The following is a 13,310-nucleotide window of genomic DNA, read 5'->3' as shown; positions in this document are numbered from 1 at the left end:
AAGTGACTATAGTAGGAGACAGGACCTTTAGAGAGGTGATTAAATGGAAACGAAGCCATTCAGGTGGGCCCTGATCCAATCTGACTGGTGTCCTTATAAGCAGGGGACATATGCGCACTCTGACACCAGGGATGTAGGCCCAGAGGCCAGACCATATGAGGACTCAGGGCAAGCCAAGGAGAAAGGCCTCAAAAGAAACCAGCCCTGCGGACACCTTGATCTTGGGCTTCCAGGCTGCAGAGCTGTGAGGAAAAAAAAGTTTCTGTTGTTTAAGCCCCCGCCCGCCCGCCCCACCCCATTCTGTATTATTTTGGTAGGGCAACCCTAACTGAATAAAACGTGTATTATATCTCACGTTTAAAAAGACATTTGTTTGGGGCTTCCTTGGTGGCGCAATGGTTGGGAGGCCGCCTGCGGATGCAGGGGACACGGGTTCGTGACCCGGTCCGGGAAGATCCCACATGCCGCAGAGCGGCTGGGCCCGTGAGCCATGGCCGCTGAGCCTGCGCGTCCGGAGCCTGTGCTCCGCAACGGGAGAGGCCACAACAGTGAGAGGCCCGCGTACCGCAAAAAAAAAAAAAAAAAAAAGACATTTGTTTGTAAAATAGATTCCTAGTGAGAAGCAGCTGCATGACACAGGGAGATCAGCTCCGTAAGTTGCGACCACCTAGAGGGGTGGGATAAGGAGGGTGGGAGGGAGACGCAAGAGGGAGGGGATATGTGGATATACGTATGCATATAGCTGATTCACTTTGTTATACAGCAGGAGCTAACACAGCATTGTAAAGCAATTATACTCCAACAAAGATGTTTAAAAAAAAAAAAGGACATTTGTTGGGGAATTTCCTGGCGGTCCAATGGTTAGGACTCTGCCCCTCCACGGCAGAGGGCCCGGGTTCCATCCTTGGTGGGGGAACTAAGATCCCAAAAGCAGCGCACGTGGGAAAAAGAAATTGTGGAATAGTGCTAGGTATTAGGCACTGTTCTAGGCACTCGGGATATAGCAATAAATAAAAAAGAGTCCCCCAAAGTGGGGGCTGTGTTTCTGATTATAGTGGGGGGGGGACAGTATACGGTGGGAAGGCACAGAGATGGGAGCCTGGGGGTGACTACAGAGAGGAGGCGACCACCCTGGTCCAGGGAGGGCATGATGGTGCTCTCGTGGGGTAGGGCCGTGCAGGCGGTGAGAAGTGGTCGGAGTCTGTTATCTGTTTCGAAGGAAAAGCCGACGGAGCTGCAGGATTGGGTGGCGCATCCGATGTGGCCGTGAGAAAGAGGAAACGAGCGCGCCTCCCAGGTATCCGGGCTGAGGTGCGGAAGGATGGAGCCGACCGTGATGGGGAGGATGGTGGGGGACGGGCGAGGGTGGAGGGGGGGACCCCTGGGAGCTAAGTTTGGACCTGCGAGGCCCCCACGTGGAGAGACCGGGAAGGCGCCTGGCCCTACTGTCTGGGTTGGAGAGATGAATTTCAGAGTTGTCCCAGTGGGTGGCCGTGGTTTGGAAAGGAGGAGGGAGTGTGGCTGATATCTAGAGGTTTCTGGGGGCTGAGGAAGAATCAGGAAAGAAGGAGCGACCATAGAGGTGGCAAGAGAAACCAGGAGAGTTCAGAACAGAGTGAATTAAGCAAAAGTCTGCCATCCCGTCACAGGCTGCGATGCGTTAGGTAAAACCGGACGTAGACGGAGACCGTGGGGTTTAATAACGTGGAGGTCATTGGTGACGACGGCAAAAACAGTTCCACCGGTTGAAGATAAAACGTGAAGGAGAAAGGGTGTATGGATGACTTTTTCTACAGTTTTGCTTGGGGGGGGGTTGGGTTGGGCGGAGGCAGAGACTTAGGGCAGAGGCCAGACGGGGAGGGTGCTCAGTCTTTTTTTCCCTTTAAAGTGGAAGATGCCCATGAGAATGGCTATAATTAGAGAGAGAGAGAGAGAAGCAAAACCAGAAAATAAGTAATGGCGAGGGTGCAGCGAAATTGGAACCCTTGTACATTGCTGGTGGGAATGTAAAATGATGCAGCCTCTGTGGAAAAGAGTTTGGCGTTTCCTCAAAAGTTAAACACAGAATTACCACATGGCCCAGAATTCCACTCCTAGGAATGTACCCGAAAGAACTGAAAGCAGGTATTCAGACAAATACTTGTACATGCATGTTCATAGCAGTGTTATTCACACTACCCAAAACATAGGAACAGCCCACGTGTCCATCCATGGATGAATGGATACACAAAATGTGGTCCAACCAGACAACGGAATAGTATCCAGTCATAAGAACGAAGGAATTTCTGACACACACTACAGCGTGGTTGAGCCTTGAATACACATGCCAAGTGAAAGAAGCCAGACAGAAAAAGTCAGAGCGCATGAGTCCCTTTAGTGTGTGAAATGTCCGGAATAGGTAACTCCGTAGAGACAGAAAGTAGATCAATGGTTGCCAGGGGCTGGGGGAGCAGGCAAATGGGAAGCAACAGCTCAATGAGTAAGTGGTGAGGAAAAGAACTAAAAAGAAAAAACTTTATATTTCGGATCCGTTTTAGGTTCACAGAAAAATGAAGAGAAAGGTACAGAGACTTCCCCTATATTCCCTGCCCCCATACATGCATAGCCTCCCTCCTTATAAATATAACATCCCCCACCAGAGTGGTACCTTGGTTAACACTGATGAACCTACAATGAATGACATGTCATTATCACCCGAAGTCCATAGTTTACCTTCAAGTCCACTCTTGTTGTTGTACATTCTGAGGGTTTGGACAAATGTATAATGACATGTATCTACCATTATAGTATCATACAGAGCATTTTCACTGCCCTAAAAATCCTCTGTGCTCTGCCTCTTCATCCCTCCCTCCCCTCTGATCTCTGGAAACCACTGATCTTGTTACCCTTTCCATATGTTTGTTTTTTCCAGAATGTCATAGCGATGGAATCATGCAGTATGGAGTCTTTTCAGATTGGCTTCTTTCTTTTCTTTTTTAATATTTATTATTTTTTTATTTGTTTGTTTTGGCTACAGACTTCTCAGTTGCGGCATGCGGACTCTTAGGTGCAGCATGCGGGATCTAGTTCACCGAGCAGGGATTGAACCTGGGTCCCCTTCATTGGGACCACGGAATCTTAACCACTGGACCACGAGGGAAGTCCCAGATTGGCGTCTTTCACTTAGTCATGTGCATTTAAGGTTCCTCCATGTCTTTTCATGGCCTGATAGCTTGTTTCTTTTTAGTAGTGAATAACGTTCCATCGTTTGGAGGTACCACAGTTTGTCCACTCACGTGCTGAAGGACATCTTGGTTGCTTCCAAGTTTGGGCAATTATGAATACATCCATATGCAGGTTTTTGTGTGGACATAAGTTTTCAGCCCCTTTGGGTAAGGACCAAGGAGTGCTATTGCTGGATCATATGGTGAGAGTATGTTTAGTTTTTTAAGAAGCCGCCAAACTGCCTTCCAGAGTGGCTGGACCGTTTTGCATTCCCACCAGCAATGAACGAGCGTTCCTGTTGCTCCACATCCTCGCCAGCAATTGGTGTCATCGGTTTTCTCGGTTTTGGCCGTTCTCATAGGTGTGTACTGTTTTCTCACGGTTGTTTTAATTTGCAGTTCCCCGATGATACATGTGGAGCCTTTTTTCATGTGCTTATTTGCACTGTGAATATGTTTCGGAACTAGATATTGGCAGTGGTTGCACAGCTTTATGAATGTACTAAGTGCACTGAAATTTTATTTTATTTTTTAAAGGTATTTATTTATTTATTTACTTGACTGCGTCAGGTGTTAGTTGCAGCATGTGGGATCTTTGTTGCGGCATCTGGGATCTTTCTTTGCAGTGTGTGGCCTCCTCTCTAGTTGTGGCGTGCGGGCTCCAGAGTGTGCGGGCTCAGTAGTTGCAGCGCACAGGCTCTCTAGTTGTGGCGCTCTAGAGCACGCAGGTTTAGTTGCCCCACGGCATGTGGGATCTTAGTTCCCCGACCAGGGATCAAACCTCCTGCATCCCCTGCATTGGAAGGTGGATTCCTTTTTTTTTTTTTTTTTTTTTGCGGTACGCGGGCCTCTCACTGTTGTGGCCTCTCCCGCTGCGGAGCACAGGCTCCGGACGCGCAGGCTCGGCGGCCATGGCTCACGGGCCCAGCCGCTCCGCGGCATGTGGGATCTTCCCGGACCGGGTCTCGAACCCGCGTCTCCTGCATCGGCAGGCGGACTCTCAACCACTGCGCCACCAGGGAAGCCCGGAAGGTGGATTCTTAACCACATTTATGTTATGTCGATTTCATCTCAATAATAAAACAAAACAAAAAGGTGGAAAATGAATCAGCATATTTGTATGTCTGTGGATATAATCTAGTTCAGAGGGAAGACTGTTCAGGTGGCTCCTTAAATAGGCAGGTAGGGTGGGAGCTGGTGGAGATGGCCTAGGTTTGCCTGGGATCAGGGCAAATTGTTTACTCACAGCAGCAGGAAGGAGAGCTGGGCGGGTGCGTGAATCTGGATGCAGGTCTGCAGGCTGGAAGGGGGTGGTGGCTTTGGAAGTTATTTTTCTCCTGCTGGTTTCTATTGTCTCAGTGATACTGTCTGTTCTGACAAAATTGTTGGTAAACGGGAATGATGTCAGTACAAGGAGGAAATAGTGGATTCTGAGCATGTTTTTTCAGCCCCTTGACGAACACAGGAAGCCACCAGTAGGTGGCGCTGTCTCCCTGCGCTTGATGCTGATCCCCCCGTGGGTTTCCTTTTTTTTTTAAACTATTTAAAAAAAAATAAATTTATGTATTTATTTGTTTATTTTTGGTTGGGTCTTTGTTGCTGCACGTGGGCTTTCTCTAGTTGCGACGAGCAGGGGCTACTCTTCGTTGCGGTGCGCGGGCTTCTCATTGCGGTGGCTTCTCTTGTTGCGGAGCATGGGCTCTAGGTGCGAGGGCTTCAGCAGTTGTGGTATGTGGGCTCACTAGTTGTGGCTCCCAGGATCTAGAGCGCAGGCTCAGTAGTTGTGGCGCACGGGCTTAGTTGCTCCACGGCATGTGGGATCTTCCCGGACCAGGGCTCGAACCCGTGTCCCCTGCATTGGCAGGCGGATTCTTGACCACTGCGCCACCGGGGAAGTCCCAAGGGTTTCCTTTTGACCACGTGCTTATTTTGCTCTTCTTCCCAGCCTTTATGCGTTCGCTTTTGCCTCGACCCTTCCTCACTCTCTTTTCCATTAAGCAACCTTCTCCTTCTCCTTTGTACGTTTTTAATTGTAAAATATATATAACACAAAATTTACCACTTTGACCATTTTTAAGTGCACAATTCAGTGGTATTAAGTACATTCATCTCATGCAACCATCACCATCAACCATCTTCCGAACTCCTTTCATCTTGCAACACTGAAACTCTGTCCCCGTTAAACTCCATCTCCCTCCCCCAGCCCCTGGCACCCCTCATTCTATGTTCTGTCTCTATGGATTTGACTCCTCTGGGGACCTCACATAAATGGAGTCATACAGTATTTGTCCTTTTGTGACTGGCTTCTTTCATTCAGCATAATGTCCTCAGGGTTCATCCATGTTGTAGCACATGTCAGAATTTCTGAATTTTTTAAAAAGGCGAATTTCTATATTTCTTGATGCTTATTAGAAATGTAACAGTTAAAAATGTAACTTTTAAACCCTGCAAGTGTTTTTCTTAAGCTCCTTTCTGCTTTTGTTAATGCTCTGCTTCCAGGATTGCAAGGAGGTTGAGCGGGTTGTCCCAGCCCTCTGCCTGCATAAGCCATACGCTCTCAGGTCTGAGTTCCTAGAACACACATATGACGCTGCGGCAAAAACAAGCGCCTATGTCAGAAGCAAGTCCATCTGCTGACAGAGATCAGTTACCTTGGTTTTCTGAGACTGACTCATCTATGCTCTTCTGGCCAAATTGTCCTTGGTCATGATGTAATTTTCTCCCAACACTGCGAGATTTGAATAGGAGTATTTTTTTTAAATTTTTATTGAAGTATAACATTGATTTACAATGTGTTAGTTTCACACTTGCTGTACAGCAAAGTGATTCATATATATATATATATATATATATATATATATATATATTTCCCCTTCTTAACCATAAGTTTGTTTTCTATGTCTGTGAGTCTATTTCTGTTTTATAAATAAATTCATTTGTATCTTTTTATTTTTGGTTGGCATGTGGAGCTTCCCATGACCAGGGATCAAACCTGTGTCCCCTGCAGTGGAAGCATGGGGTCTTAACCATTGGACCACCAGAGAAGTCCTGTATCATTTTTTTAGATTCCACATATACGTGATATCATATGATATTTGTCTTTGTCTGACTTACTTCACTTAGTGTGATAATCCCTACATCCATCCACGTTGCTACAAACGGCATTATTTCATTCTTTTTTATGGCTGAGTAATATTCCATTGCATATATGTACCACATCTTCCTTATCCATTCATCTGTTGATGGACATTTAGGTTGCTTCCATATCTTGTGGGTAGCAGTATTTTATTTAGGATTTTTGCTTCTATGGTCATCACTGAAAATTGGTCAGAATTTTCCTACCTTGTTCTGTATTCTTATCTGTTTTTGTTTTCACTGAGGTGAAATTCACATCAACAAAATTAACCTTTTGAAAGCGAACAATTCAGGGGCATTTAGTGCACTCACAATGTTGTGTACTCACAACCACCACCTCTGTCTAGTTCCAAAACATTTCCACGGTCCCAAAAGGAAACCCAGTACTCAAACATACGCTCCCATTCCTTCTCCTCCCCCTCTGCCTGGTAACCACCAATCTGCTTTCTGTCTCTGTAGATTTACCTATTCTGGCTATTGTATATAAACAGAATCATACAATATGTAACCTTTTATGTCTGGCTTCTTCTTTCACTTAGCATAACGTTTTCGAGGTTCATCCATGTTGTAGCCCTATCTGGTTTTGGTTTGTAGCCTATATCATCCTCTTAAGAGAAGTTGGGTATTCTGCTCTACCCCCCACCTTTTTTTTTTTAATTCTTGGTATCAATCTGAATAAGATGGGAATTATCCGCTACTTGTAATGGCGATAAAACTTGATTGTAAAATCCTCTAAGTTTTGTGTGTTAGGTAGAGGGAGTTCCCCCCCCCCATTATTTCCAACTCATTAACATTTATGGGTCTAGTCAAGTTTTCTGATTCTTCTTGGTACAGTTTTTGCATTTTATATTTCCCCATAAATGAATTCATTTCATCTTGATTTTCAAATTTATCAGCCTATAGTTCACATAGTTTTTTAAAATCGCCTTCACCCATTTTGCCTGCCCCATGCCCTGCCCTGCCTCTGGCACCCACCAATCTGTTCTTTCTATCCATGAGTTTGGGTTTTTTTAGATTCCACATGTAAGTGAGATCATACAGTATTTGTCTTTCTCGGTCTGACTTAACCTCACTTAGCATAATGCCCTTAAGGTCCATCCATGTTGTAAATGGCAGGTTTTCCTTTTTATGGCTGAGTAATACTCCATTGTATATATACCACATCTTCTTCGTTTTTAAAATTAATTTATTTGGTTGCTCCGGGTCTTAGTTGCAGCAGGCAGGATCCTTAGTTGTGGCTTGCGGGCTCCTTAGTTGCGGCACATGGGCTCCTTAGTTGTGGCATGCAAACTCTTAGTTGCGGCATACATGTGGGATCTAGTTCTCTGACCTGGGATCTAACCTGGGCCCCCTGCATTGGGAGTGCAGAGTCTTAACCACTGCACCACCAGGGAAGTCCCCTATACCACGTCTTCTTTATCCATTCATCTGTCAGTGAACATTTAGACTGTTTCCATATCTTGGCTATCGTAAATAATGCTGCTATGAACATGAGGGGTGCCTATATCGTTTCAAGATAGTGATTTTGTTTCCTTCAGATAAAAACCCAGAAGTGGAATTGCTGGATCATACGGTAGTCATATTTTTAATTTGGGGGGGAACCTCTGTACTGTTTTCCGTAGTAGCTGCACCAATTTACATTCCCACCAACTACGGTTCCATTTTCTCTACATCCTCACCGACACTTGTCATCCCTTGTCTTTTTGACGTAGAGTTATTCTTAACCTTCCCATATATATTTTTAAAACTCTCCTCATTTCCTCCTTGCTCATTCTCCTCAGGGGTTTATCTTATTAATGTTCCCAAGGAGCCAGAGTTTGGTTTTATTCCGGCCATTTTTGTTCCTTTACCCTCTGTTTTGTTGATTTCTTTAATCTGTGTTACTTCCTTATTTTCTTGTGTCATTGGGTTTTCTCTATTGTGCACTTCCTAGGACTTCCCTGGCAGTCCAATGTTAAGACTCTGCGCTCTCAATGCAGGGGTTACTGGTTCGATCCCTGGTTGGGGAACTAAGATCTCGCATGCCGCACGAACTGGCCAAAAAAAAAAATTCTATTGTGCACTTCCTGATCTGGTGCCAGGTCACCTCTCCTGCTGAGCGCAGCCTCCCTCCTTGGGACTGCCTGGCTGGGTACCTGTTGTCTGGTCAGTAGGTCCTGGCCAGGCTGATGGACTCTCAGTCCTGGGTTGTGAATCTAGGGTCTGCACAGGTGAGGCCAGGTTTTGCAGGGCCAGCTGGTGGGGAAGGGCTGGGGGCTTGAAGACATAGGCAATGGATGTTGCATCCCATAGTTGAAGAGGAGGTGGGGGCAATCTGAGAAGGCTTCCTGGAGGAGGAAGCCTTGCCTCGGTTGAGAGATTGAGTGGATGTGGGTCTTGAATGGTGAACTTTCAGCACCTCGGAGAAGGCTCGTGGGCCCTCCATATAGGCCCCCAATAAAGATGCGCACAGACTTTCTATATAGAATAAAACATATCCTCTATAGACGAAGCACACATATCCTCTATAGACAAACACACACGTGGTAATATGCATGAGCCCACAGGACACGTGAGGACACACAGGACAGCATGCCTAAGTCACTAGAATGTGGAGAAAAACATATGAAGACACACGCTGGGGAACAAACATCAGCACTTGCAGGATGTAACCAGCGTGGGCCTCAGTGAATGGAAATTACCAAAATTCCTATGTCAGACTGAGGGACTAGTGGTCTAAGAGCACCTGGCACTAGACGGACAGGACACCTTCAGGTCAGGCAAGATCCAGGAGTGCTGTATCAGAGGTGGGTGAACAGAGAAAAGACCAGATGCCCTAACCTTGTTTCTCTCTGGGAGGGTGGCTGGAATTTCACCATCATGTTTCAGGAAGCAGAGGTGCTCACCGCCTTGGTCGAGGTGGGCGAGGCTGAAGGTGCTGAGGGTGTCTGCATGTCTTAGAGAAAGGGGGAGCCCACTGGCGCAGGAAGGAGAACTGGCTGGAGGCAGGGGGCAGCACTAGAGGGAATATTCCTTGTGAGGGGACACAGGACTGTCTGGATCTGTGAGAAGCCCTGGATCCCTGTTCACCAGCTTGTCCTAGGGGAGTCCAGGCTGGTCCTTCCCCTCTGTTCCTGTAGCTGCAACACTACTTCCATGCTTCAGTTTCCCCTTGGATGTACCTGGGTTCCTCTTAGTGGTCTGAGGGCTTTGAGCTTCCACTGGAGGCTCTCAGAGACCTCAGCTCCACCCAGCAGGCTCCACACAGCCCTGGCCTCCACGCATGAGCCAAAACCTCTCCTGGGACACGGGTGGCCAGATCGAGTACCCTGGTGGGACACTGCATATTCACCTAGGGTGTGACAAGAGTGTGTGTCCGAAGAGGGTTGACTTCTGTTGATCAGGATGCAAAGTCACACAAGACGTAGAGCCTGAGGAATTGTTCCAGGTTAAATGAAACTGAAGAGAGAGTTGATGAGACAAATTATAACTAAGTGCACCATGTGACCCTGGGTTGCATCCTATACAGCATATGAGTGGGACAATGGAAAAATCTGATGGTCTGCATATTGGATAATAGTACTGTAACAGCGCTAACTTTCCTTCTTTGGTAACTCTACTGTAGTTATGTAAGGAAATGTCCTTTTTTCAGGAAACACACACTGACTGTTTAGGGGCAAAGGAGCATCATGTCTGTAAGTTACTCTCTCAGAAGAAAGTATGTGTGTGTGTATATATATATATATATATATATATATATATATATATATATGAATGGGACGGGAGGAGCAGGAGAGCAGGAGGAGGAGGAAGAGGAGGAGATGATGGAGGAGATGGAGATGATGATGATGGAGATGGAGATGATGGAGTTGGAGATAATAGAGATGATGGGGATAATGGAGATGTGGTGAGATGTTAACCTTAGAGAAATTTGAATGAAGAGTATGTGGGACTTTTTCTTTTTTTAATTGGGGTATAGTTGTTTTACAATGTTGTGTTAGTTTCTACTGTACAGCGAAGTGAAGTAGAGTTCCCTGTGCTATACAGCAGGTTCTCATTAGTTATCTATTTTATACATATTAGTGTATATATGTCAATCCCAATCTCCCAGTTCATCCCACCCACCCCTCCCCGCCGGGACTTTTTTTATATTATCATCACAACTTTTCTGTGTCTGAAATTATTTCAAAATAAAAAGTAAAAACAATTAAACAAAAACAGGTAAAGTTGCACAGAGCCTATATGTCCAACCCAGAGCTCTGGGAGCTGATGCCTGGGTACTGGGCAGTGGAGAGGGCTTAAGGAATATGAAGACTTTTTAAGGGGAGAACATGAGAGATCTTGTTTGTCTGAAAATGTCATTATTGCACCCTTATCCTAACGTGGTAGTTTAGCTGGGTATGGAATTTTCAGTTCTGAGATATTTATACTGTGGGCTCTGAGGATTCACTTCTATTGTCAGGCATCTGTTGTACAGATTAAAAATTGTGCTCTCCAACTGCTCATCTCCTATAGAAAAGCTGTCTTTTTCCTCTGGTAGATTTGGGGTTTTGTTCTTTATCCTTAATGGCTTGGAACTTCCTCTCAGTAAGTTTCAGTGTGGAATTTTTAAGGAATTCACTTCCTTTGGCTCACAGTGGGCTCTTTCAATCTGGGGGCTCATGAATTTCTTCAGTTTTGGGAATGTTCCAGCCTTCCTTCCTTCCTTCTTTCAAATAATCCTTTCTATTTCAGTTTCTTAATTCTTTTTACTACTTTTAGACAGATGTTGGTCTGTAGGGATCTATATTCAATGTGGTTTAAAGAAGAAGAAGAGAATTTCTTCTTTATGCTGCTTTGAGAGAGAAGTTCTCTTTTTACTCTGCTTTGAGAGGGATACTCCTTAGCTATCTTCCATCCCGGAAGATAAAATTCTCATTTTTCCTCTACTTTTTTTTTTTTTTGCGGTACGCGGGCCTCTCACTGTTGTGACTTCTTCCGTTGGGGAGCACAGTCTCCGGACGCGCAGGCTCAGTGGCCATGGCTCATGGGCCTAGCCGCTCCGTGGCATGTGGGATCTTCCCGGACCGGGTCACGAACCCGTGTCCCCTGCATCGGCAGGCGGACTCTCAACCACTGCGCCACCAGGGAAGCCCTTTCCTCTACTTTTGATTTACAGTGTTGTGTTAGTTTCAGGGGTACAACAAAGTGATTCAGTTATACATATATTCAATACATATATCTGTTCCTTTTCAAATTCTTTTTGTACTATTTTATAGGTTTAGGTATTCTGGACATTTCGTATAAAAGCAGTCATAAAATGTGTGACCTTTTGTCTGTCTGCTTTCACTTAACATAAAGTTCCTGAAGTTCATCCACGTTGTAGCATGTATCAGTATTTCCTTTTATGGTTGAATAATATTCCGTTTTGGGATATATCCCATCTTGTTTATCCATTCACCTACCGATGGACATTTGTGTTGTTTTGATCTTTTGGCTATTGTGAACAGTGCTGCTATGAACATTCATATACAAGTATGTGTTTGGGTCCCTGTTTTCAAGCCTTTGGGTATATACCTAGGAGTAGAATTGCTAGGTCAGATGATAAATCTGTTTAACTTTCCAACGAACTACCAAACGCTGTTCCACAGTAATTAACCATTTTACATTCCAATCAACAACATACAAGAATTGTTCTAATTTTTCCACAACCTCACCAACAGTGATTATTTTATTTTTTGCTCTATTTATGGTTATGGGTGTGAAGTGGTATCTTGTGGTTTTGATTTAGATTTCCTTAAGACACCTTTTCATGTGCTTATCGGCTGTATATCTTCTTTGGAGGAATGTCAATTGAAGTCCTTCGCCCATCTTTAAAATTTTTTTTTGTTGTTTTTAAGTGTTTATATATTCTAAGTACTAGACCCTTTTCAGATATATGGTTTGCAAATAGTGTCTCCCATTCTGCTGCATGTATTTTTGCATATCCCTTTTAAGTTGTATTTATTTATTTATTTTAAATTTATTTCATTTATTTATTTTTGGCTGTGTTGGGTCTTCGTTGCCGCGTGGGCTTTCTCTAGTTGCGGCGAGTGGGGGCTACTCTTCATTGTGGTGTGTGGGCTTCTCATTGTGGTGGCTTCTCTTGTTGCAGAGCACGGACTCTAGGCGGGTGGGCTTCAGTAGTTGTGGCACGTGGGCTTGATAGTTGTGGCTCGCGGGCTCTAGAGTGCAGGCTCAGTAGTTGTGGTGCACGGGCTTAGTTGCTGTGCAGCATGTGGGATCTTCCCAGACCAGGGATTGAACCCGTGTCCCCTGCATTGGCAGGTGGATTCCCAACCACTGCGCCACCAGGGAAGTCCCTTAAGTTGTATTTATTAACAATAAAATGAGTATCTGTCACTATACCTCACAACCTCAAAAGTTAGAACAGTGACAGTAATTTATATCTACCTGAGTGCCATCCCCCTCCCCAAATCAAAGGTAACTTTGATAAGTTCTGAATTTTGTGTTTATGTTTTCTGTTTATTAAAGAAATAATTCTTCTAGATAGATGTGTATGCCTAAACAATACATCATCTTGTTTGAGTTGCTTTTGAACTTCATAGAACGGTCAACAATTTGACATGATGGTGAGTGGTTTTCCAAAATGATTGTAGCAATTTACACTCCCCCCTCCCCAGTAATATATGTGAGGTTATTGATTCCCATCTTCTCCAATACTTGCTTTGGCCAATTTATTATTTTTAAAAAATTATTATTATTATTTTTTGGCCACCCCATGTGGCATACGGGGTTCCTCGACCAGCGATCAAACCCGTGCCCCTTGCAGTGGAAGCGTGGAGTCCTAACCAGTGGACCTCCAGGGAATTCCCTGGCCAGTTTATTTTTGCCAGTTGAATGGGCTTAAAATGGTACCTCACCACCTTGCTTTGCATTTTCCTGATTATCACTGAGATTTGAGTATGTCTTCATACGTTTATTGGCCATAAGTATCTTCTCTTCTGTAAGTGT

Source organism: Orcinus orca, chromosome 3 (genome assembly GCF_937001465.1).
Source record: "Orcinus orca chromosome 3, mOrcOrc1.1, whole genome shotgun sequence".
NCBI lineage: Eukaryota > Metazoa > Chordata > Mammalia > Artiodactyla > Delphinidae > Orcinus > Orcinus orca.
Note: the sequence above shows the minus strand (reverse complement) of the source record.